This window comes from Mauremys reevesii, linkage group 2 (genome assembly GCF_016161935.1).
Source record: "Mauremys reevesii isolate NIE-2019 linkage group 2, ASM1616193v1, whole genome shotgun sequence".
NCBI classification, from domain to species: Eukaryota; Metazoa; Chordata; order Testudines; family Geoemydidae; genus Mauremys; species Mauremys reevesii.
In genome coordinates this window covers 211,961,135-211,988,689 of record NC_052624.1, presented here as the reverse complement: position 1 = coordinate 211,988,689, position 27,555 = coordinate 211,961,135, and the positions used below count along the sequence as shown (strand labels likewise).

Below are 27,555 nucleotides of genomic sequence, written 5' to 3'. Positions count from 1 at the left end.
TCAGGGAAAGCCCCTGGCAGGCCGGGCCGGTTTGTTTGCCTGCCGCGTCCTCAGGTTCGGCCGATTGCGGCTCCCACTGGCCGCGGTTCGCTGTTCCAGGCCAATGGGGGCTGCGGGAAGGGCAGCCAGCACATCCCTTGGCCCGCGCCACTTCCTGCAGCCCCCATTGGCCTGGAGCAGCGAGCTGCGGCCAGCGGGAGCCGCGATCGGCTGAGCCTGCGGACGCGGCAGGTAAACAAGCCAGCCCACCAGGGGCTTTCCCTGAACAAGTGGCGGACGGCCTTTGAGAACCACTGATTTAGAAGCTGAAAGCCCTCTCTCGGCTTCCCTAAAGTTCTGAGAGGCCGCAGCATGTCACATACTGACAACTGCCACAGCTTTGGTGGCCAGGGGTTTGTTTGACAGTCATAAAGGTACAATATTATTATGGCAAGCATCCTAGATTGGAGGACTTCAATAACTCAGACATAGGTGAGGGGTTTGTTACAGGAGTGGGTGGGTGAGATTCTGTGGCCTGCGTTGTGCAGGAGGTCAGACTAGATGATCATAATGGTCCCTTCTGACCTTAAAGTCTATGAGTCTATGAGTCCTAGTTGAGGCCATTGCACAAAGATCTCTAAATGTACTTGCAGCTGTTTCCTCAAGATTATTTTTTAAAGAAAGTTAAGCCCTCCAGGTGTTTGTTAAGTACCTCCCAGGAATTGAGACACTTTAAGGAACAATAAATGCAAACATCCAATTGTCTGAACAGAATACATATCTTTACCCTAAAACAATTAAAAATAATCCTGTAAATACACATACACAAATAGACACATACATGCATATGTACAGCGTATTGAAGGGTTGATATAAAGTGATGATTGATATATAAAAATAAATTTAAATAGGACAGAAGAGATCGATACTGTGGCATAAATAATAAAACTAGACTTTTTTGTCTTCACAATGCTGTACAGTTATTTGCTTTTCAAGTCCTTTCGAGGAATCACTAGTTACCTTACTTGGGTGGAAAGAAAAGCATAAAAATGAGAAACATCTTTATTTGTATGCTTGCTGAATTTTCTTTCTGCATCACATGCTAGTGGTATTGCAATCAGTAGTAAAGGTCACATGCCAAGTCCTGACATCCTATACAAGTGTAAGAGGCATCATAACTCTGTTACCCGCTGTGCTGACTCCACAGCAGTTTAACCAATCCCGAGGATAGCCAATCCAACCCAGAAGCAGGTATGGAGGGGTTCTGGGACTTTGTAAAACCCTGACAGACAGATATGGTCCAGGTGGTCTTAAAGGCGTGACAACATTTAAAAATACATTTTCCAGCCATAAGACTTAATTCTGCTTCCATTCAAATCAATGGGAGTTTTGGATTGTACCAACAGATTGCCATTCAATCATACTTAATACTAATGTGTCATGTAGCTATGCAATAGCTCTGTAGCTATTGTACCTGACTAGAAACATAAAATGGGCTTTTAAAATAATTTTAATTATCTGTATGTTTGCTTTTGAAACCAATGATGCTAATGATGCCAAGCTTTTTTTTCTGTACTCTGTGAAACCTGTTGGTGAGGCTCAGTTTAGTTCATTGTCAATAAGGACAATTCAGTTCAAAGGACAGAAACACAACCATAGTAGGCTCCTATTCATTGCAGGGGGACATGTGTCAAACACTAACTAGGCAAAGAATCAGAACGACTCATATGCTAAAGCCACATCTGGGTTGTGACATCATGGAACATCTGTCTGGAGAAGTTTGCATTGATATTGCCTTTGATGTTCCTATTTTGTGAACTAACAAGACTTCAGTTGCTAGGGCTGTCATTCCTACACCTTTTGTTCCCACTTAGAGCCATTAAAATATGATTAATAAAACAAATGTCCCTTAACTGCAGTAAGATACTGCATGGGTGTACATTTTTTTGCCTAAAACACACTTCTCTGATTTCTATTCGGCACTTAGCCTTTGGCATCATCTTTCACAACATGCCCATCACATAACAGGCTATTATGACAGAATAATGCAGGACATGTTGTCCCTTAATGCAGAAACACTCAACTGATGCCAATTCATAAAGAAAAACTATGGAACATGATATGTGATGCTACAGAGACACAGTCTGAATTTATTAGAGTACCTTTTGGGAAATAATGGCAGGGTAATGTTGAAATGTTAGTTCATTGACTTGGGAGTAGAACTAATGGATTTTTTTACATCATTTCACAAATGTGAAAGCAAATAAAATAAAGTAAAAACAACCAACAAATTAAGGCGGATTCCTTTGGTTAGGGAATATTTAAAAAGACATTAAGATGAATGGCAGAATTTTGTGATGTCACACAGCCAATTTTTTCAATTCCCATGGCTTTGTGGGCCAAATTCAGCTGGGATTTCTACTGGCAGAACTCAAGGGACAGAAGCTTTGAGGCAGAAAGTCCACTCCGGAAACTGCAGCTGTGGAACATAGATGCAACTCAAAGGTGTGTGCTGCTAGCTGGGGTGAGGCATGGCTAAGGTGAAAGATACATTGAATCAGTGTAACCCTTCAGCAATCTCCACTAGTGGGGTCCTCTGGACCTCTCATGAGAACATAAGAATGGCCATACTGGGTCAGACCAATCGTCTGTCTAGCTCAATATCCTGTATTCCAACAGTGCCCACTGGCAGGTGTCCCAGAGGGAATGAACAGAAAAGGTAATCATCAATCACCACCCCCAGTCATTCATTCCCAGCATCTGGCAATCAATACAACAATTGAAGAAATTAAAGCTAACTCTGCATACCCACAGAAATCTTGATGGATACTGGTCCATCATAGCTTACATCTTGGTGTATCCCTGCTGAAAAGGATTATCTAAGGCATGATTGTAAAAGTTGCGCTTATCTGTACCAGCTTGATTCGTAACAGCCCATCCTCTATAGGTAATGGTACAGTAACTCAGAAAGAATTAAAATAGACTTTTACTATAAGAGGAAAAACAGACAGTAAGTGATTTAATAATGCTTTAATAAGACAAAAATCCTAGTTTTCTAGTAGCTTTTGAAAAAGTGGATGCTACTTTGTGTAATGAAAAGGAATCTGGGAAACCGTGGAATAATAATGGGTCCTAGAGGGGAAAGAGGAGCAGAGCCCTTGGAGGATACAACATTCACAGTACCTATGACCTGGTCTCTCACTAGCTCTTTGATAGCAGGCCTTTGTTCAGTGAAAGATAAGAAATGTAGGTATATAGTCCTGGAAGAGATCGAACATTATTAAGTTCACAGAAAATCATCTTTTCAACATGGCTTCAGCACACACTCCATTTCAGGCCTTACATGAAGAAAAAGAGTATTTTCTCCAGGTATTCCTTGTTTTTATATCTGGAGAGTACAGTTTGGAGAGAATCTGTATTTATTTTCTTTCACTCATTATTAATCTATTTTACATAAGTCTCATCTTATCTCTTTGGACCTTTAAATGACTTTATTGGCACAGATGGACATTTGTTCTTACCTGTGCAGTTCCCTAAAGGCCATAGTTCATGGCCAGGAAAAGAAATTGGCACTGCTGCAGTTGTACACTAAACAAAGAGCTATAATAATTTACGTGCCTTTCTGGACAACATCATCCAATCATATCTATCCACTTTATCTTGGCTGTAGTTTTTGTTACATAGTGGCCAATGATATCAATTGATTCCAGAATGAAGAGAGCTCCAGCACTATAAATGCCAGCTATTAGCTGGCAGAGCCAAGGGAAGATGAGATTAAATGAAACAAATGGTAGTAAACAATAGAGATGGGGAGAGGGAGGGGAAAAAGGAAAACACATTAGTACCCAGCTGATAGAAAATATAGGAAGGGAAGAAACAAAGATTAAGCATTTGAAAAGGTAGACAACAAGCTATATAATAGTCTACTTTGGAACTATTATGTAACTGCCACTCCTACCGTCCACATAACAATTATCTTTTTCAGAAAACAAGGATAGCACTTCAGTATTTGGAGTACACAGATCTGTGGCCCACCCAGTATGTAGGATGGACACCATTCTTCATTTTTATCACACTCATGTCGTATGCTTGTTCTTCTATTCCTCCAGAAATCATAATCCCATCCTGTAAAGACTGGAGGAGAAGAAACTGTGTGTGCATCACCATGTTCTACATGCATCAACATGTTCTACTCTCCTGCTGCATAGTCATGGTTTGGATTAGGAAGTAATAGACTGCAGGCAGCCAGGAGTCAGAAACTGAGTAATTGTTTAGAACCTTAAAAATGTAGACAGAGATATAAGAAGCTGTGCACAATTTACAACAATCTATCATCTTCCACCTCCTCACAACTGAGTGCTATAGAATTGGGAATCTGAAGTAGCTGCTTTTAAAAAAAGGCAGAACTCCTTCTACAGCTGCTTGATATTTATTTTAAAGGATTACATTTTGTTCCTGTCTAATTTTAAATCATGAAGCAAAAGTATCCAGGTTATTTTAAAAATCTCTTTTTTAATGTGGTTTTGGCCATTTAGCTTTCGACTCAAAGTAACACTTTTTGCAATTTTGAAATATGACATTAATATTATGCCAGAATATTCTAGGGTTTGGCAACTGTTTATGATGAGCCTTAATGCAAATGGTAAATTTAACTAAGCTTCCTAATAACTAGAGATGGGCCTTCAATTGTATAATTATGTCAATTTGAACAATGTAAAAAAAAGATTAGTAGAACATCTCCACATAAATGGAATTTTAGCATATGACTCGTCTCAGCCGTCAGCCTTCTCCCCCACTTTAAAAAAAATCCCTAATAGAATTTTCATGTCCTTTGAATCAGATTTTTTGTTTGTTTGTTTCTTTTGGTAAAGTTATATTTGCTGTTTCAGAATCTCTGCTAGCCCTTAAAGGCTGACATAATTTTGTAATCCTAAAATAAACATTGATGTATCAAAGCCAATGTTAAATAGCAGGCATTAAAAACAAGAGCATTATCTTCAAAGGTGGTTTTTTTTGTTTGTGGTTTTTTTTGTTTGTTTGTTTGTTTTGTTTGTAATCAGCCTTAAGTCTATGCCAAGAGTCCCTTGGTTCAGTAATATATAAGAAAGTAAATCAAGAGGATTCTCTTAAACATGAAAATAATTCATCTCAAGGAAATGTCCTGTCAAAACATAAAAAATATTTCTAATGGCCCTTTTTGCTGATTTTTTATCAATAGTTTAGCATATTATTTTTAATCCTAGAAAATGGCTGATGGCATAAATCATTGTCATCACAAGCTTCAACAACATGTTGCCTATTTTTAAGTTATAACACCTGTTCTAATAAAGAGAATGAAGGTGAACTTTCAGAAAGGAAGAATATATTCCTCCTCCATGCATGTTACAATGTGTAGAAAATAAATAAAACTAATGCAATTTAACTACAGGTACATTACTCAAGTTTATTGGCAAGGACAATATTTACAACAGCTCTTTAAGGGCTTTATGGTGCTTTTCATCATAAAAAATATTTTTTTCCGTGGGACTAAATCTACAGAACTGTTATATGTTTCCTTTTTAGAGTCAAGAGACAAAAGGCCTGCTGAGCTACGCACGAGAGGATTGGACTCATAATTTACCCAAAGAGATTACATTGGCTTATCAAGAATATGACCATACACAGTTGCCTGTGAATGTGACAGAATGGCCTGGGCAGTATTTACCTATAGCAGCAGAGTTTTAATAAGTCTGCTATCATAGTTTGTGTCCAGTAGATTTCATGTTGTTGGGTGCTACAAGCAGCTTAGCTGAAATCCATCTATCAGTACAGTCTGCCAAGGGAGCAATTATAAACAATGAATCACCAAATGGTAGCAATAAAAAGGAATGGGAAGCCATACTTTTCACAGATATACAATGGGTTTATCACTGAAATAAATGTCCAATATGAACAGATAGCTTAGGGGACAGGACTTGTTTTGTAAAACAATGCAATGTCTTTTATGGCATTTAGGGAGTGCCACTGAGTGTAGCACTTAAATGCTGAAGTACACCAAAGAAGCTTATGACTCAAAACCAAAGTGGTCTCTGTTCTCTCTTTCCTAGGTTTTGATAGCTTGGGTTTGGATGTTCCATCCAAGATTTGGTTATTGTGGGTAGGCTTTGGCAAAGACCTGGGGTTTGACCAGAGTCTCTACGTAGTACATATTCTCATAGTATTGACAAAATTGTTCCAGAGTTTATGGCCAAGGATCAAAAAACCTTTGCTTCCCTCTTGCAAAAGCCTCATTATGGTCTCTGAGCTTCAATGTCTCTTATTAGTGAAATGGTTTTGGAAGGTCTTAAATAGAGATCCGAGTGCTGAAGTACTCTGGTCCCAGTCAATTAGGGTTTTCAAGACTAAAGGAACAGGACTTTACAATGAACCTAGGAGCTAATGGGAAGCTTGTGCAGGGTGTTGAGCTTTGATGTGGTACAGTGTCCCTGATTAATCCCCTTAAATAAGTGGACTTACTTTATATTGGACAAACTAGTGGAGTTTCTGATGGCCCTTGATTGATAGTTCCACATAGCAGAAGTACAGAGTACTCCAGTCCTTGCTTGATAAACATGGGGATCCTGCTTTCTAGGTTCAGGTCTGAGATGAAATGATGTAGTCTCCCAGCCATACAAAAGAGGAAAAAATCTTGTTTACTGTCACTACTTGCTTTTCAAGGAGTAGGGGTCCAGTCTGGTAATACTCTGAGGTTTCAGTCTATTTTGATGATTATTTGGGTGGACACCTTTGATGGAGGTTTCAATTAGTCATGATACATGTCCTTCAAGTCATTTATGTCTTCCTACTGGCAGCAGCAGTTCCTACTGTTAAGCTTCAGTCAACTATTTATCAACCTGGTTTTCATATCTTACAGGTATTGTGAAAGCATTGGTTGCATCTATTGACAATGTGACTGTAACAGGGGACTTGGAGGGCTGGGTGGCCTATTGGTTGGAACACTTGATTTCTGGCCCCTTGCTTCGCTGGTTGGGGTGCCTCAGTCTTTAAGATAATGGGATAGGAGGGGCCTTTGAACTCCACCAGGTCCCAGCCCAGGGACCTGTGTGAGTCAAACCCTGAATAGGGGACATCCCAGTAGGGAGTCTACGTACACTGCCCTGGGCTACTTCCTACCAGTTCCTTCAGTTTGGGGTGTGGCCTCTATAATCCAAGTCACTGCGGTGGCTTGTCTCTAGAAGTACCCCCTTGTGGATTTTGGGCAGCATTCTGCGGTGGTCCCAGATTCCTCGGGGCGGGGCAACCAAAAGTTTGATGTGGTTTAAACCCCACAAGGCCTCTGTGCTTTGGTCACCCAGTTATCTCTTAGGCCAGGTGCTCCTAAGTTTTTTCCACAATCTCCATTAGCCCGGGAGATGGTATTTATTTCTGGTGGCTTCCTGGGCTGGCAGGCTAATGATCCTTCCCCTGAGGTAGGAAGGCAGCTAGCTCCTGCCTCTCCACTAGTCAGTCCCAAACTGAGTCAGACTCTCTCTTTTTCTCCCTCCCTTTGGGCCTGGCATTGGCTGTAGGTATAATGGGGTGAGACTAACTAGGCCCAAAGGCTCTTGCCCCTTCCTTGACAGCGGGCAGTTCCTTCACTTCATCACAGTGATATTAAACTGGCTGTCAGCATATTGGTCACAGAGGGGCCCACACAAAAGATTTTTCCCAAGGGCTTCATCATGGACTTGTAGAAAAGGAAAGGAGACAAAGCTGAACCTTGTAGGACTCCCCATATGACAGCGTTTGAAGATGAAGAACAGCTGCACACCACTAGAAGAGATTTTTTGAGTCAGTTTTAGCTATGCTAATCATACAATCCAGGTCACTTAGGGTGGGTAAGCAGCAGGATGAGTATTCTGGTTTGACTTTGGTTCATTGTTATGATAACATCATCCACAAGCAGTAACAGAGTTATTTTTGTCTTGTAGCCTGGTTTCAGTCCTGATTGTATGAGGTCCAGGATTAAGACCAGGCCAGAAGGTGACGGTTAGATGCTGGTGGAGTGTGGTTGTAGCCATGTTTTTGATACTTTGTCTAGGTACAGGAAGATGGAGACGGTGTGGTAATTTGTTAAATGGTTGGCATCAACTGTCAGTCAGTTGAGAACCAAATGGATCATTCCATGCTTCAGGAAGGAGGATATATGAACTTTACAAATGGAAACTTTAACAGTTTAGATCAGTAATGGCCCCAGTTGCTTCTTGCTGTACTTCACCAGCCACAGTGAAGCAGTGATTACAGCAGTGGTGGCCTGATTGTTGTATTGGGCGTGAAATATTTGTTTGTGTGATGTTTCCATTATAATTAGAATGATGGCGTCACCTCTAGGTCGCTATTCAAACAAGGCTAAAACTGGTGTTGGCCTATGTGAAAGATCTCAGTTCATTTCCTAATGAAGACATCTTTTTATACTATAGTTAGGACAGAGTGAGAGCACCATAACAATAGACCAAGAGCAGCAACGTTATAATACTATGTGTGATGTTATTGACATGAACTGTGACCGTATAGATTAAATAATGTTTTTAATGAAGTAAATACTAATGGGAATTGTGTGATCATGGGAGACTTTAACTTCCAAGATATAGACTGGAGGACAAGTGCTAGTAATAATAATAGGGCTCAGATTTTCCTGGATGTGATACCTGATGGATTCCTTTACCAACTAGTTGCTGAACCAACAAGAGGGGATGGCATTTTAGATTTGGTTTTGGTAAGTAGTGAGGACCTCATAGAAGAAATGGTTGTAGGGGACAACCTTGGTTCGAGCGATCATGAGCTAAATCAGTTCAAACTAAATGGAAGGATAAACAAAAATAGATCTATGACTAGGGTTTTTTAATTTCAAAAGGGCTAACTTTAAAAAAATAAGGAAATTAATTAGGGAAGTGGATTGGACTGAAGAACTTGTGGATCTAAAGGCAGAGGAGGCCTGGAATTACTTCATGTCAAAGTTGCAGAAACTATTAGAAGCCTGCATCCTAAGAAAGGGAAAAAAATCATAGGCAGGAGTTGTAGACCAAGCTGGATGAGCAAGCATCTCAGAGAGGTGATTTTAAAAAGCAGAAAGCCTACAAGGAGTGGAAGATGGGAGGGATCATCAAGGAAAGCTATCTTATTGAGGTCAGCACACATAGGGAGAAAGTGAGAAAGGCCAAAAGCCATGTAGAGTTTTCCCTTGCAAAGGGAATTAAAACCAATAGTAAAAGGTTCTATAGCCATATAAATAAGAAGAAAACAAAGAAAGAAGAAGTGGGACTGCTAAACTGAGGAGGGAGTGGAGGTTAAGGATAATATAGGCATGGCCCAATATCTAAACAAATATTTTCCCTCAATCTTTAATGAGGCTAATGAGGAGCTTAGGGATAATGGTAGGATGACAAATGGGAATGAGGATATATAGGTAGATATTACCACATCCGAGGTAGAAGCCAAACTCGAACAGTTTAATGGGACTAAACTGGGGGGCCAGATAATCTTCATCCAAGAATATTAAAGGAACTGGCACATGAAATTGCAAGACCATTAGCAAGAATTTTTAATGAATCTGTAAACTAAGGGGTTGTACCAGATGACTGGAGAATTGCTAACATAGTTCCTATTTTTAAGAAAGGGGGGGAAAAGTGATCTGGGTAACTACAGACCTGTTAGTTTGAAAAAAAATTTTGAAGGAGAAAGTAGTTAAGGACATTGAGGTCAATGGCAATCAGGACAAAATACAACATGGTTTTACAAAAGGTAGATCGTGCCAAACCAACCTGGTCTCCTTCTTTGAGACAGTAAGAGATCTTTTAGACAAGGGAAACACAGTGGATCTAATTTACCTCAATTTCAGTAAGGCATTTGATACGGTTCCACATGGGGAATTATTAGCTAAATTGGAAAAGATGGGGGTCAATATGAAAATTGAAAGGTGGATAAGGAACTGGTTAAAGAGGAGACTACAATGGGTCATACTGAAAGGTGAACTGTCAGGCTGGAGGGAGGTTACTAGTGAAGTTTCTCAGGGATCGGTTTTGGGACCAATCTTATTTAATCTTTTTATTACTGACCTTGGCACAAAAAGTGGGAATGTGCTAATAAAGTTTGTGGATGACACAAAGCTGGGAGGTATTGCCAATACAGAGAAGGACCGGGATATCATACAGGAAGATCTGGATGACCTTGTAAACTGGAGTAATAGTAATAGGATGAAATTTAATAGTGATAAGTGCAAGGTCATGCATTTAGGGATTAATAACAAGAATTTTTGTAATCAACTGGGGATGCATCATTTGGAAGTAACAGAGGAGGAGAAGGACTCGGAGTATTGGTTCATGACAGAATGACTATGAGCTGCCAATATGATATGGGTGTGAAAAAAGCTAATGCTGTCTTGGGATGCATCAGGTGAGGTATTTCTAGTAGAGATAAGGAGGTGTTAATACCATTATACAAGGCACTGGTGAGACCTCATCTGGCATACTTTGTGCAGTTCTGGTCTTCCATGTTTAAGAAGGATGAATTCAAACTGGAACAGGTACAGAGAAGGGCTACTAGGGTGATCCGAGGAATGGAAAGCCTGTCTTATGAAAGGAGACTCAAAGAGCTTGGCTTTTTTAACCTAACCAAAAGAAGGCTGAGGGAGATATGATTGCTCTCTATAAATATATCAGGGGAATAAATACCAGGGAGGGAGAGGAATTATTTATGCTCAGTACCAATGTGGACACAAGAACAAATGGATATAAACTGGCCATCAGGAAGTTTAAACTTGAAATTAGATGAAGGTTTCTAACCATCGGAGGAGTGAAGTTCTGGAACAGCCTTCCAAAGGGAGCAGTGGGGGCAAAAGACATATCTGGCTTCAAGACTAAACTTGATAAGTATATGGAGGGGATGGTATGATGGGCTAGCCTAATTTTGGCAATTAATTGATCTTTGACTATTAGTGGTAAATATGCCCAATGGCCTGTGATGGGATGTTAGATGGGGTGGGATCTGAGTTACTACAGAGAATTCTTTCTTGGTTACTGGCTGATGAGTCTTGCCCACATGCTCAGGGTTTAGCTGATTGCCACATTTGGGGTCTGGAAGGAATTTTCCTCCAGGGTAGATTGGCACAGGCCCTGGGGTTTTTCACCTTCCTCTGCTGCGTGGGGCAAGGGTCACTTGCTGGAGGATTCTCTGCACCTTGAAGTCTTTAAATCACAATTTGAGGACTTCATTAGCTCAGACATAGGTTAGGGGTTTGATACAGGAGTGGGTGGGTGAGATTCTGTGGCCTGCGTTATGAAGGTCAAACCAGACGATCATAATGGTCCCTTCCGACCTTAAAGTCTATGATTCTATGATTGTTGCAATCAAGGTCCTATAGTTGCAAGGAATCTTTTACAAAGGAGGACAAGTAAGGTGTCTATAGAAAGGTTGTAATTTGCTGGTTATGATTATGCTGTCTGTATGTGTGTATCATTTTTGTATTTGAAGTTATGAATATTGGTTATGTACTTGTATCTCAATGTGTTTGATTCTAAGTAGCCTCAGTGAAACATTTGGTCAGCTTCTTGAGAAAGAACTATTCTCAGTAAGTGCCCAATCAAGAAACACTTAACTGACAGTGGACTTTGGGAGATGCCAATCCACATCTGAGCTTTCCTGGGAATGTTCAAACTAGCATGTAAACAATGGCATTGGCCTGCAAAAAGCTGAATCATTCGTGGACATGTGATTTGCCCAGGTGGCTACAAATGGCATCTTGTTGCTGTGACTTTGCACAGAAGAACAAAGGGGTTTCTGCCCACAGAGAAAAATATAAAAGGCCCTTGAAGCCTCTCCATTTTGTCTTCATCTGGCTCAAGAGATGGCCTCTCCACCCCAAAGAGATGTCTGAAAGACACTGGAACAAAGGATTGTAATTACGGGGGTGTGAGTGATTGCTGGACTCAGGCCATAAGCCACAACATTGGTCTGAAAAGGATTGGGCCCAGAGTAGGAAGGAATCTAGTCTGTGAAAGAGGCTTATTGGAATATCTCTGAAGGTGAGATTTACCTGTATTCAGTTTCCTACTATATTAGCCGTAGACTTGTGTGTTTTGTTTTATTTTGATTAGTAACTTACTTTGTTCTGTCTGTTATTACTTGGAACCACTGAAATCCTACTTTTTATACTTCATAAAATCACTTTTTTGCTTATTAATTAACCCAGAGTAAATAATTAATATCTGGGGGAGCAAACAGCTGTGCATAGCTCTCTATCAGTGTTATAGAGGGCAGATAATTTATGAGTTTATCCTGTGTAAGCTTTATACAGAGTAAAACAGATTTTTTTGGAATTTGGATCCCATTGGGAACTGGGTATCTGGGTGCTGGAGACAGGACTACATACTTTTTTGGTAACTCTTGGACTAAATGGTGCATTTCACCAATTTATATTTGTTGATAATTTTTAAATAATGTATAGGACATTATGTGTCCTATACATATTGTGTTTTGGAATAAAGCCACATACATTTCAGAAAAGCTGAGTTATTGAGACAGTATGTCCAGATGGAAATATGAAGGTGATATTCTTTAATCTCTCTATCCATCCATCATTAAGGTAATGTAGTGCTTCAGTGTAGACCAGGCCTGCACAACATGCGGCCCGGGGGCTGCATGCAGCCCGCATGGGCTCACTGTGTGGCCCACAGTTGAGTAGGCAAGTGGCGGGTGAGGGAGAGGGGCTGAGGAAGTGGGCGGGCAATGGCGGAGTGGCAGGTGAGCAGGCGGCTGAGGAGGCGAACGGGCGGGCAGTAACGGGGGGTGAATAGGCGAGCCGGGGGGTGGGGGGCTGAGGAGGTGAGTGCGCAGGCAGTGGCGGGGGTGGGGCAGGTGAGCCGGCAGCGGGGGAGAGAGGGCTAAAGAGACGAGCAGTCGGGCAGTGGTGGGGGCAGGTGAGATGGAGGCTGAGGAGGCGAGCGGGCGGGCAGTGGCAGGTGAGCCGGCGGTGGGGAAGGGGAGGCTGAGGAGATGAGCAGCGAGTCAGTGGCTGACCTGTTCTACTGATCTGGTCTGGCTCCCAAGGGTTGCAGCTGTCTGGAGGTGCTGCCTTCCACGCCTTCCTCATTCATACCTCATTCATTCATCAGGGCAATTGATTACAAAGTGGGGGGAAGATCTTATTCTACTTCTAGCAAAAAGACATTTTTCTTTTACCTTAATTATACTACCGTAGGGACCCGCTATAACATATTACCAAGGTTCAATACTGCTGTTTCGGAGCGGGGGGCTGGGGAAGGAGGGTTTGTTTCTGCGGGGCGGGTGGCATTGAGAGGGGAGTGTTTCGGGGGGGTCGGGGGGGGCCGGGAAGAGGGGGGGTTGGCGGGGCCGGGGCGTTCAGCTGTTTTCTTTGGAGTAATATGGCCCTCACCGCTTTACAAGTTGTGCAGGCCTGGTGTAGACACTAGAAATGCCGATGGGAGGGGTTCTCCTGTTGGCATAGGTAATCCACCTTTTCGAGAGGCAGTAGTTAGGTTGATGAAAGAATTCTTCTGTTGACCTAGCACTGTCTATACTGGGGCTTTTGTTGGTATAACTATATCTCTCAAGAGTGTGGATTTTTCACACCCCTGAGAAAGAGAGGGTGTAGACGAGGCCTCATTAATAAAAATCAAAATGAAAATTGTAAATCTGTGCTATAGATTTCACTAATATAGTAGTGGGATGTTGACTCATTCTTCAAAATTATGCAATGGAAGTATTTAAATATTTGCTACCTATGACTGAAAAGTTTTCACTTAATGCCTTTGAAACTCCCCAAGATCTTATATAGCATCTATTAAAATATTATCACTGTCATCTGTAATTACTATTTGGAGTTAAATGGTAATATCTCATTTTACAGACCTCTTGAACATTTTTAATACATGCCTTTTAACAAAAGTGAGTTCAAACTTTAAAACTTAGCTTGCTGAATCTTTTCAATATTAAGTGCCTGTTCCTGCAGTCTTCACTCAGGCAAAGCTCCCATTGAAGTAAATTGGAAGCCCTGCCTGATTAAGGAGTACAAAATATAATCTGTATGATCACATCTTGTAGCCTGATCTATAAATTATGAATAAGAATCCCCAGTTATCACTTTAAAGGTTGATGCAGAGGTGAAAGTAAGCTGGTCCGGTCCGATACAACGTACTGGCAAGAGCCAGTATGCCGTGCTGGACTGGACTGGCTTCTCTGGTGGTGATTTAAAGGGCCTAGGGCTCCAGCCTCTGTGGGGAGCCCTGGGCCCTTTAAATCACTGCCAGAACTCCAACAACCAGGCTTGGGCAGGGATTTAAAGGTCCCAGAGCTCCTTTAAAGTGCTGCCTGAGCCCTACTGACAGAGCTCCAGTGGCGCTTTAAAGGGCCTGGGGCTCCCCGCAGTGGCCGGAGCCTCTGGCCCTTTACATCGCTGCCGGAGCCCTGCTACTGCTACCCCAGCAGCAGCAGGGCTCCGGAGGCAATTTAAAAGTCCCAGCTCACAGTGGCAAGAGCACCAAGCCCTTTAAATCCCCACCCGAGCCCGGCTGGGAGAGTCCCAGGGCCCTGGCAGCCAGGCTCTGGTGGGGATTTAAAGGGCCCAGGGCTCCTTGCAGTGGCCAGAGCCCCGGGCCCTTTAATTCGCCCCTGGGCCTCGGGGCTCCCAGCCGCCTCTGCAGCTGGTAGCTCCAGGGTGATTTAAAGGCCCTGGGGCTCCCAGCCACAGCCAGAGCCCCAGGGCCTTTAAATCTTGAAAGGCCTCACCTCTTCTAGTTGAGGCCTCGCATCTTCCGGCTGAGGCCACACCCCACTGAGGACTCCAGCATACCGGCAAGTCCTTTAAGTTACTTTCACCCCTGGGTTGATGGTTTCTTGTCCCAAGATCAGGCCCAGTAATATTAAAATTATTATACAGTTGGGAAGCCCAGTGTGAACAGATGCAACATTCACACTATAGGAACTCTTCTATATTTACACATAAATAATTTATTAATTCATTTAGCAAAGTCACACACATTCTAACTCAGTAAGGTAGATAGAGATAATACAGAAAATACAGCTGAACATCCATACTCACACCATCCCTTGCAGAACAACCTGAAGTGTTAGCCATTATCTTCCTCATCACCATCACCTTCCTCATCTTCACCAGTGGCCATCATTCTGGCCCTTCCCAAGGGCCACATCTTTCTCTCTCTTACTGCCCACAGTCTGGGATGCCACTTTTATAATGTGTTATACTGACGTTATCATGTCTAATATTCGGTGGGGGTTTCTCCACTCTTCCTTATTTGTATTTCCTCCCCCAATTAATGTTAAGATGTCCTTCTTCTAGAGGTTAGCTATTTATGATTTCAACTCATTATCATATATAACAATTTGTTGCCATGGCACTCTTGCAGTCAAATGTTTTGTCCCAACCTTCTAGAAGCTGGTGTTAGTTTATGTTTCTGTGGTTGGCTGATGTCATTATGTACAAAATTCTCTCTTACAATTCTACTTCCAGTTCTCCAACACTTATGGGTTGCCTTACATTTATCTCTGTCAAAGTTCGCAGGCCTCAGGCCTCATGCTAACTGCTGAAGCCAATGTCTTACAGGATACAAGCCTGTAGGTTCCTTGCATTACTGCTGAATATAATAAAGCAGATTATAATGAAAAGCAGTGAATATAATAGAGGTATGCTAGCCCACTGGGCTACATTCTATATATGCTAATCTGACAATGTTTTTTAGATATAGGTTATATAGAGTCAGGACCTAAGTTTCAAAATTAATATGTGCACCTATATTTGCCAAAATGTGCAACTATTGTTTATCTCATTTGAGCAGGCACTTAACATAAGTGCAGACAAAATTGAATATATTCCCATGTAAATTGCCATTGTTGTCTAATTCTGCATGTTTCATTTTGAAAATCGAGTGCATATATCCAATGTATTCACTATACTTTACATATAAATTAAATACTGACTTGGGTTGACTTGCTAAGAACAGAAAACTCCTGTTAACATATCAGTTATTATTCCCTGCCCTGCAGACCCTTGATGCTAACTTCTAGTGATCCTTGATAGCTCAAGAAGTCAGTTCATTACATTCTCCTACAGTATTCTATCAATTTTAAGAGACAGGCTGCTGAATTCTGCATCAAATGTAGTTTCTGAATAATTTAAGATGAAGCCCATATAGAGCACATTGTCAGCATGTATGACTGATCCAGTGCAAGTGGATCATTCACTTCCATTACCACCAAAATCTCCTCTTCTCCAGTACATGTTCTGCCTCTTAACATAAGCCCATCCTCTAGGACTACAGTTAGGTGCTCATTGCACTGAAGTAAGAGTGCACATCATCCATTGCCAAGGAAGCCTGCTGAAGTAATTGTATATCTGGTTTTGGGTTTAGTACTACATGCAGGATTGTTTCTGTACACATATATCCTGGCTAGTCTGAAAACAGCAGGATCAGCTCCAAAATGGTTTGAGAATTAGCCCGCTAAACCCAGGACTGCGAGTTCAATCCCTCAGGGGGCCATTTAGGGATCTGGGGCAAAAATCTATTTGGGGATTGGTCCTGTTTTGCGCAGGGGGTTGGACTAGATGACCTCCTGAGGTCCCTTCTAACGCTAATATTCCATGATTCTATATGAAAATAAGGTACATGCTGTTTTATAGGTGAAAGCTCAAAACATAAGATTCAGTTCTTTAACATCAATTTTCTATACCATTAGTTTTATGATATAGCATTTCTGATGTCAGTAATTTACCATAATAAATAGGGAGTGCAGCAGATTTGTATGGGATGAGTGACATACCTTGTAATTGGATACAGTTGAGTATACAGAACAGATAATCATATGTATTGTACTGAATGTTGAACAGGTGCTGAAGATTCTGTCTATAATCCAATATTTAGGCCACACAATGGAGCAAGGACATTTTATTATATTTGAGCTTACCCTATCTTGAAGAGTAAGGGAGGTATTCATTTTATTTCTGTTTGGAAGTAGGAAATTAGTCCACTTTGTTCAGACTTTTTTGTGTTTGCCCTCCCCAAACTGAAAGATTATTTTGTTTAGTATGAACAAAAAATATTACCAAAAAATATTAGAGTGAGATAGTTAATGAGTAGCCACACTTTTTGGCATATCACAGAAAATATGTAACAAGTAAATCTGATTAACTCTTTTGAGTTCCGTTCTAATACTTGCTATAACAATAGAAATATATTTCCAAGTTTTCAAGGTCAACTCAGCATCCAACTGTGTACCTACAACTATGCACTTTTGTATCAGAGGGGTAGCCGGGTTAGTCTGGTTCTGTAGAAGCAGCAAAGAGTCCTGTGGCACCTTATAGACTAACAGATGTTTTGCAGCATGAGCTTTCGTGGGTGAATACCCGCTTCTTAAGATGCAAGACCTGACTTGCATCTTAAGAAGCGGGTATTCACCCACGAAAGCTCATGCTGCAAAACGTCTGTTAGTCTATAAGGTGCCACAGGACTCTTTGCTGCCTATGCACTTTTGATCACTAACATCTGCATGTATGAGTAACCTACTGGTATATTTTATGTTCCTTTCTGTGCCCAATCCACAGAGGATATGGGTCTGGGACAACTGTCAGCTAGACAGCTTGGTTCTTTAGTTCAAGCAGTAGAGACTCACTCAGGTTTTTAGCTTTGGAGGTTGCCAGTTCAGTCTCTTGTGTGTTGGCAAAGTTGATGGTCATCACAGATGCATAAGTGATGGCTTGTGCAAGAGTAAATTCACAGCCTTAGCACTAGTGAAGTGGACATGCAAAGTTATAATTGCAAAACAGAGGCCAATTTTGGAAAATTTGGTACATGAAGAATACTAAACATGTGACTCATAATTTCATGTAAAATAGTTGTAATTGTAATTTATTTAATAAACCTACACAGGCTGTGTCCCTGAATTGATACGTGGTGTGTATTTGAGAATGATAGGGCAGTATCTGAAACATTAAGAGCTTGTCTGCGTGGGGAGTTTTTCTGGAAAAGCTATTTCTGAATAACTCCATGTATGGATGCCCTTATTCCAGAGTAAGGGTACATCTTCACTGCCTGCCGGATCGGCAGGCAGCAATCGATTTCTCGGGGATCGATATATCGCGTCTCATCTAGACGCGATATATCGATCCCCGAACGCGCTCCTGTTGACTCCGGAACTCCATCAACGCGAACTGCGGTAGCGGAGTCAACATGGGGAGCCGCAGACGTCGATCCCGCGCCATGAGGACAGTAAGTAATTTGATCTAAGGTACTTCGACTTCAGCTACGCTATTCATGTAGCTGAAGTTGCGTATCTTAGATCAATCCCCTCCCCCAGTGTAGACCTGTGCCTTATTCTGAATTAGTTTAATCCACTTCCAAAAGAAATCTGCTTTAAATCACATCCTGTCTTATTTTGGATTAACATTTATGTGTAGACAAGCCCTAACTGGTTAATATGCCCAGAAACACTATGTTGTGACATGTTTACTGGTAGTTCTTGCATGTATCTTTTAGCCTCAACCTTTTAGCTCCATGTCGCATCACTGTTCACATTTCTGATTTCCCTCCTTATCATTGCCTTTCTTCTTTTACACCTCTCTTAACTGTTCCTTTTTGTGCTTCCTACACTCTGTTTGGCACCTTTTTTCATTCCTCTTCTTATGTAGTCTCTGACTTCTTGTTCACAAAACTCCTTCCCCCTTCACAAAGTCCATTTATTTTACCAAGCTCCCAAAGTTTATATCCATACAAATGCTATTTACCCACTTATGTTTGTAATTATTTTGTGATGTATAATGTATTTTAATTATTTCCCCATAGATTGGAAGCGCTTAAGGGCTGTTTTATGTATAAAGCACAGTATATATACACCACCATTTCAGATACAATGGTGTTGTATCTTGGGTCTTATACCAGCACCCATTACTGTGGAATTTGAGTATGTAAGACATCTATTAAAGCAAGCACAGGAAGATAGATTTATCTCTCATTCAGTCAGCAGGGGTTGAACTTTAGGCTTTGATTTTTGAGGCATCATCTCTGAAATGCTAAAAGTAAGTTTTGCATTTTGCCCTATAGGTGCTGAGACTTATGGTACCTTCCACTGGTTAGCTCCAAAGGCCAGAAAACGAGTATATATCTGAGAAAAACATCAGAGTACAATCAATGGAATTTAAGCATGAGAGAGTAAATTGGAAAGAGAAAGGGAAGGGAAGTTAAAAGAGAAAGGTAGAAGGATAAGTATAGGATAAATGCAAAGATATATACATTAAAGATTGTGCGGCACTCAGATATGACAGTAATGAGGGTCAGATAGGTTAGGTAGATAGATGAAAAGAAGAAAAAAGTGGGGAAAGGAAGAGTAGGATTAAAAAACAAAAGGAGAGGGAAAAAGGATATGAAGAGAAGAGAAAATATTAGGGAGATGAAAGAGGAAGTGTGGAGGAGAGAGGTTATTAAATGGCTGTTTTTGAGCCCTAGTTGCTTTCACTCCCCAAAAGCAAAAACTCTATCCCCCCACCACTAGATGTGAATTGAAAAAATATATAAAACACAGGGAAGCATGAAGACTTGAGAGAGTACCTAAAACTGGTTCATTCATAAAGGTAGGTGAGTTAAAGGCCAGCCAGTATCATCAGCTTTTGCTGCACGCAAGTTTAAATTTTGACCTGAGTGAAAAGGGCAAAGCTAATGTCCATATATATTGGACTCTCCATGTCTGCCTTCAGCCTCAAAGGTGCTCACATTTGCTTTAAACACAAGGCAGCTGGTTAAAGCTGTGTAGTAGTAGGGAGTGTTGAAAGATGTCCAAACAAGGGCAGATATGGGGCAGAGATTTAATTAGTAGGAGGACCATGTGATAAATACAATTTATTAGTTACATATCACCTCCACATATATAGCTATATATCCACCTTAAGGAGTTACATAGAAATCCATTTACTGAAAACTCTACAAGCCAGATCCTCCATTTCACTACTGGTCCTGTGGTGGGGCCAGTAGCCTTTCATGGAGAATTAGGGCCTAATTGGCCATGACGATCCTGTAAACTGCACATGGGAATAGGTAGGTGTTTAATTGTTAGCCAATTAAGCAAGGAAGCACCTGGGACTAATAAAAAGCTCATGGCAGCTCAGTTAGAGAGACTCCAGAAGAGAAAGGAAGCTGTGGAGGAGGGAAGTAACCAGACAGCCAGAGTTAGACAGATTCTGTGATCCTGAGTTAAGCGGAGGATGAGCTCCTAGAAGGAGCTTGAACAGATGCAAATAGCAGACTTGGCTGGGGGCAAACAGACTAGGTCTGACTGAGTTCTCAGCTGGGAAACGGAGGGTTTTGTTTGTGCTTTGTGAGCAATCTTCTTGTAAATAAATAAGACTTCCAGGGGAGGGTGATTCTTAAAACCTGGAGTTTGTTTGGACTTGTTTATACCTCTGGGTGAGGGAAATCAAGGTAGGCCTCACCAGATGCACCAAATCTGACTGCAAGGGAGTACAGGCCTGAACTATAACAGTACCAGTTACCATGGCAAAACTTGGAGAACTGGCCACCAGGTAGTTTTTTCTAGCACTAGGTGGAATCCCCAGGTGGCCTGCAGCCATGGAAACTTGTACAATGAATTAATACAAGTCTGCTTAGTACAGTAGGTTTTGTTATCACGCCACATATGAGTGGGTGAAAAATGTGTTTAGTGGCCCCAAATTCCCTTATTGGTAGATGCAGCATTGTGACCAGTGTTGGCACATTAGGTTGTAATGTGAACTATAGTAATCTTCTCAAACAATCCTTTTTATTTAAATTTCCTTTCTAATCTATTTAAGACAATTGACAATTTCTGTCAATGTTTAAAATGAGAGACAAGGTGACTGAGGTAATATCTTTTATTGGACCAGGAGAGTTGGTCCAGCCTCATCCACCTTGTTTCTCTAATATCCCACGACCAATATGGCAACAACAACACTGCATACAACTTTTAAAATGCACAGTCTCCACATTGTTTTATAGAACTGCCCCACTCATGGTAGCTGTACACTATTTACTTTGATGCAGAAAGTTTGCCAAATCTCCCCAGTATTTCCCTCCAAGTCTCCCCAACATCGTGTTTTTCAAGCTTATTCTCTTTCCCTGGTTATTATCCTTTCAATCCAGAGGTGTACATCAGCCAATTCACCTCTAATAATTGGATTTTGGTTCTTGATTAAAGTGGATATAACAGAATATGAACTGTGATCTTTAATGTCTGTTAGGAGCCATGAACTAGCCATTTAGCAAGTATACACAGAACATTTTGCTATTTCTCTAAAAGAAATCTAGTTTTTTCAGTTAGCTGCTCCTATTAAGAGTTACTATAAGTCATGTTTGATTGAACAATTTATAAAGGCTCAATTAATATATGCAGTGGAAGAATAATACAGGGGTGCTGGCATTTAATGTGGACAGTTCTTGTTATGGTTCAGGTTTAAAAATTTTCAGAAAGTAAAAAAAGTTCATAGAATACTACCTTCTAAGTGGACTTAAGAAAAAACAACAACTATTTTAAATTTTGATTGCTCCTAAGACTTGAAGACACTTACAATTATTAGTTAAGTCCCAAACATGCCTGGAAGTTGACAAGTATTTTACCCATTTTGCAGATTGGTAAATAGAGGGACAGAAAAGTTAAGTTAGTTACCTGAGGCAACATAGTACGTCCACCCAAAAAAAGCACTGTAAGCTCTACTCCTACCTATACATATGGGTAACTACGCATATGAGTAGTCCCACTGAACTCACATGTCTTGTTTGTAAGATCAATGTTTGCAGGTTATACAAAAGATCAAACTTGAAGAACTAAGAATAGTAATTCATTTTGTAGAAATTAAAAAATCTTAATAATACTCTTTTTCAAGAATATTTAGACTTTCTCTCAATGCTACTCAGCTGAACTCTGCTTAGGTTGCCAAAATTCCTAATGCCACCTCTCCCAACAAAAATGAGCGGAGGGAATTTAACACAATGATGTAACTACTTAAGTCCTTCAGAACTATTTAGACCAAGGAAACTTTGTAATAAATCGCAAAGCATCAAGTAATGTCAGTGGGTGAATAATGAATCAATGATTACACAAAGTATAGGATGAAATATGTGAATAAGATAAACTACAGCAGGTGGAACTAGTGAGAGTTTGAAAGCAAACAGCACTTGAATTTTTTCACATCTGAAGAGATTTTATTACAAGATGTTCTTCTTATAAGAGACTGGACAAGGGATTACTGATCATTCTGCTGAGTTGAAGGAATGGAAATCACAGATTACTTCCTTCTACCTTTTTATTTTAATGTCTTCAGTGTCCTGATTATGAAATATACCAGAGTGAGAGCCACAAACACAGGTTTTGATCCACATTTATGGAGAGGAAAGAATCACAAAGAGCCAGGAACTGGAACACCTTTCAATCACCACCATTCTGGGGTGGATTTGAACTAAAAACTTGTATAGGAAATACTATATAGACCATTACCCACCATCATTGTCTCCTAATAGCTATTTTGAAAAAGGAAATATAAAAAATGTCTTTCCCTTGGTAGCAACAAAACATGTACTTACAGTGCAAAATGATGAGGATAAGTTAAAGTATGCAAGGGTAAACTTTTCAATGATCATTCTATAGTTAAGCAATACGATATGATAGATTTCTGTCTGATTATAGCATACTTCAGGCAAAAAGAATTATTATTTTAATATCTGGAATAATGCAACAACTTATTTAAAATACCATAGTTGGAGTGTCTTATTCTTGTTTTAAAAATTAAATGATGTATCTGCTTTCCTTACTTTTGTATATTATGTTAATAGACTTTGTAAACAGTAAATATGAGGATTATGAGACCACTGACAGCCAACTGAAAGGTCCACTATGTATAGGGTTCAAAAGGTATTTAATCATTATATACAAATGATATAATGGGGCTGATATAGAGAAAGATGAAGGACAGTGTAGATCCTCTACTTAGCAGGGAAGGAGCGCTAATAACTGATGACATCAAGAATGCTTCAGTCTTTAACACCTAATTTGCTTCAGTTTTCACTAAAAGAAGATGACCAAATACTCGAAATATTAACAAGGGGGTAAGGAATGCAAGTTAAAATAGGAAAAGAACAAGTTAAAGAATACTTACATAAGTTAGATGTATTGGAGTCAGCAGAGACTGATTAAATTAATCTAGGATATTTAAGGAATTAGCTGAAGTTATCTCAGAACCATTAGCAATTATCTTCAAGAACTCATGTAGCATGATGAGGTCCCAGAGGACTGGAAAAGGGCAAACATAGTACCTATCTTTAAAAAAAGGAACAAATAGGACTAAGGCATTGTAGACTAGTCAGCCTAACTTCAATACCTGAAAAGATACTGGACCAAATCATCAAAAAAATCATTTAAACCTAGAGGAGAATAAGGTTATAAGGAACAGCCAACACGGATTTGTCAAGAACAGATCATGCTAAACCAGCCGTATGTCCTTTGTTAACAGGATTACAGCCTAGTGGATAGGAGGAAGCAGTAGACATGACATATTTTAATTTTAGTGAGGTTTTTGACACCATCCCACATGACGTTCTCAGAAGGAAACTAGGAAAATACTAGATGAAATTATTATAAGATGGGTGCATAACTGGTTGAAAGTCTGCTCTCAAATAATAGTTATCAATGGTTGGTGTCAAATGGGGAGTGCATATCTACTGGGGTATTCTGTGGTCACTCCTGGGTCTGGTATATTCAATATTTTCATTAATGACTTGGATAATGGAGTAGAGAGTCTGTTTATCAAATCTGCATCTGACATCAAGCTGGGAAGGGTTGCAAGCACTCTGGAGGACGAGTAATATTCAAAATGACCTTGAAAAATTAGAGAATAAGTCTGAATTCAACAAGATGAAATTCAATAGAGACAAGTACTACATGTAGGAAGGCAGGGGCGGCTCCAGGCACCAGTGCACCAAGTGTGTGCCTGGGGCGGCAAGCTGCGGGGAGGGGGGCGGCCTGCCGGTCGCCGTGAGGGCGGCAGTCAGGCTGCCTTCAGCGGCATGCCTGTGGGAGGTCTGCCGGTCCCACGACTTCGGTAGTAATTTGGCGGCGGGTACAATGAAGGTGCAGGACCGGTGGACCTCCCGCAGGCAAGCTGCCGAATCCGCATTACCAGTGGACCTCCCACAGGCATGCCACCGAAAGCAGCCGGACTGCCGTGCTTGGGGCAGCAAAATACATAGAGCCGCCCCTGAGGAAGGAAAAACCAAATGGGGAGTAACTGAATATGTGATAGTATTGCTGAAAAGGATCTGGGACGTATAGTGGATCACAAGTTGAATATGAATCAACAATGTAATGCAGTTGCAAAAAAAAGCTAATATTCTGGGATGTATTAACAGGAATGTTGTGTGTGACACATGGGAAGTAATTGTTCCACTCTTCACAGCACTGATGAGGCCACAGCTGGAGTACTGTGTCCAATTCTGGATGCCACAGTTTAGGAAATATGGGGACAAATTGGAGAGAGTCCAGAGGAGAGCAACAAAAATGATAAGAGATTTAGGAAACCTGACCTATGAGGAAAGGTTAAAAAAACTAGGCATGTTTAGTCTTGTGAAAAGAAATTGAGGAGAGACCTAATAACAGTCCTCAAATATGTTAAGGTCTGTTATAAAGAGAATGGGGATCAATTGTTCTGTATGTCCAACGATTGTAATGGGCTTAATTTGCAGATTCAGGTTAGATATTAGGAAAAACTTTCAAATTAATATATCAGGTAGTTAAGCTCTGGAAAGGGTTGGACATCACTGGAGGTTTTTAAGAATATGTTGGACAAACACTTGTCAGGGATGGTCTAGATTTACTTTATCCTCAGTGCATGGGGCTGGATTTGATGACCTCTCTGGATCCTTTCCAGCTCTACAGGACTATGATTCTATTATTGCTTTGTTAGGGACAAAGATAACCAATAAATGCACACTTGTTGAGGACTGCATCTTTGCTTTTAATCATACCAGTAGAAATCATCTGATGAGTATATCTAAGATGTTTTCCCTGAAATGACAGTGATCTTGCAATTCCTAAAGGTAATGAACAATGATGGAAATAAATTAGTTTTAACAAATTTTGTTTGAACTTGTCTTATGAGTTACTATGGAATGTAAACAGCAAATATAGTTGAAGGGTAGGATTTGCAAATATGATCAGTATTACCTAGCTCTGTTTTCTATTAGCAAAAGGCTGAACACATTTGAAAATCTCACCCAAAATAATCAAACTTGTTTGTAATGTACACTATAAAGAGGGTAGCAGATTACAAGAACATGAGATTACAAGAACATGAGAGAGATTAATATAATAAATTGTGTTCAGATATTCATGCAACAGAATAAAAAGTTTACATTTGCTTTGTTGAATATTTAATCACTTTGGGTCAGATTCTGGAAGCAGTGTTTCAAACTACCACAACAGTATCATGAATCTTACAGTAGATGAAGTTTTCCTTGAAGCCGAAGCTTCTGAAATTGCATGAATATATGGAAATATCAGCTTCCATTTAAATAAAAAAGCAAATTCCTTGTCCTCATGGTCGCAGAGAATAGCTGGAATATGTTATCACAGTGCATCCTGGAAGCTCATAAATGAGTAGGCAAATAAAAAGAATTCTAATTTTTTTGTTTTTTTAAAACAATCTTGCACTATTTAAGTCAATCTCCTGAGTTTTTGGGACCTGACTCATGTTTTTTCCAAGTTTGGGATTGGCGAGTATTCACACTGATGGCCTCCTCTACAGGTAGCTCCATTGTAGTTAAAGATTATTTGTAAAGAAATGTACTACTAAACTGAAGTTGGGGAATCAGAATTTGGCCCCCAGATAATGTATCAAGAAGCAAGGATTGTTCAGAAGAACTCACTTCTGTTTTCTAAATTAAATTATGATTATTTGAAATAAACTAATTCATTAAGGCAAAGAGGCTTGTGAATCTAACTTTTTTAACGTCAACAAACTGCTGAGATCTTAATCAAATATGTTTACACATCACAAATTTAGAATGATACAAAGTTGGATTGAAAATGGCAAAATATACAGCACTTGTGTCTCATGGGGTAGAAGCCGTATTTTGTGTGGCATTCGCTATGATGCATTTGACTTCATATATATATTGGTCTTGCTACACTGAGAAAAGATGATTTATTGCAGTAGTTCATTCCTGCATTCAGTATAAGGGGAAAAAAGTGGCTTCCACCACCCGGTGATATGATCCTACTTTGCTAGCACTGTATTATATCAGAAATGGATCCCATATTTATTCCATTACACTCCTGCAGGATTTATCTCAACTGAGAAAACAACCCAAAACCAACAACAAAGATCTACAAAATAAATGGTTGTCCATAAGTGGATTTTATTAAATCTGTAATTACAATATAGCAGGTTTCTAGCAGATATAAGTCCTGCATAAAGTTTCTTTATTCCACCATTTCTGATACACTTTTACAATACACACATCCAAATTACACCAGATTTGGATACAAATTATGTTGGTGCAAATCTGGAATGGCTGCACTGAAGTCAATGGAAGCTGAATCCAACCTACTGTCTTTGAATTCTATATACTTGTCTTCTATACAACTCACACAAAACTTTAGACAAAAAATTAATGAAACTTTTCTTTACTCTTAGAAAAAAGTTCAATTGTGGTAACCTAGTTTTGTTTCCATAGGATTCATAGGAGCTAGTGATGAGATACCTATTAGACACTATATTATTATTCCCCACAATATAATTATTAATGTTTTGTGCACTGTAGATTTAATTTTAGTCTCAAGTGATGAGCATCTACCAGTTGTCTTGGGAAGCTATAGCACAGCCTAGTAAGTCTCCTTGTCAGGACATCTACAATTTTTCTTTAAATAGTCTCTTAATTTCATCCTATTTCTCATTCTGCCCTTGTGCAGAATGCTAAATAATACTTTAAATGGTTGTAGATTGTTAGCCTACCTTTCCCCCATCTGTGCCCCCACTGTATTAATTTTCCCTTAGCAAGCTACGTGTGTTTAGCTCTTTTAGTCTTTCCTCAACTGATTCCCTCCAGTGCTCTACACATTTTTGTTGCTTTTCTCTGATCTCCCTTCAAATTTGTCAATATCTTTCTGATAGCGTGGAACCCCAAAACCAATGTAATAATATCGGATCCAGTCACAATAGAGACATATAGACAAGGATTATTACAACTATGCAGTGTTATGTGAGGTCTTTAAATCTAATGCTGAAAATAGGCCTTTTTTACAGCCATATCACATTATAAAATCAGGCTAATATACTGTTCACTATTGCCTCAGAGCCCCAGGAAGCATTACTGCATGTCAAGCGGCTTCCAACTATGTTGTTTCCAGTGTGTCTTTTGGATTATTTCTCTAGATGTTTCTATATGTAATTACTTTTTCTTTGTCGTTTCTTTTCAGACCACATCACGGTGTTACTCTCCAAACTGATTTGAATTAATTTTTCCAATTAAGAGTTTGTAGGACAAGAGCAAATGTTTTACTAAAATCCAAATATAG

General features: G+C 40.1%; 1 long non-coding RNA gene across 2 annotated transcripts in view; it reads right to left on the bottom strand.

Moving 5' to 3' along the window:
• Positions 1 to 15,337, bottom strand: part of LOC120398803 — a 42,138-nt gene extending 26,801 nt beyond the window's left edge. For both annotated transcript variants that reach the window (XR_005594718.1, XR_005594717.1), the window contains exon 1: positions 15,053 to 15,337. This is a non-coding gene — a long non-coding RNA (uncharacterized LOC120398803). The remainder of the gene's footprint in view (positions 1 to 15,052) is intronic.
• Between the last annotated feature and the right edge of the window lie 12,218 nt (positions 15,338 to 27,555).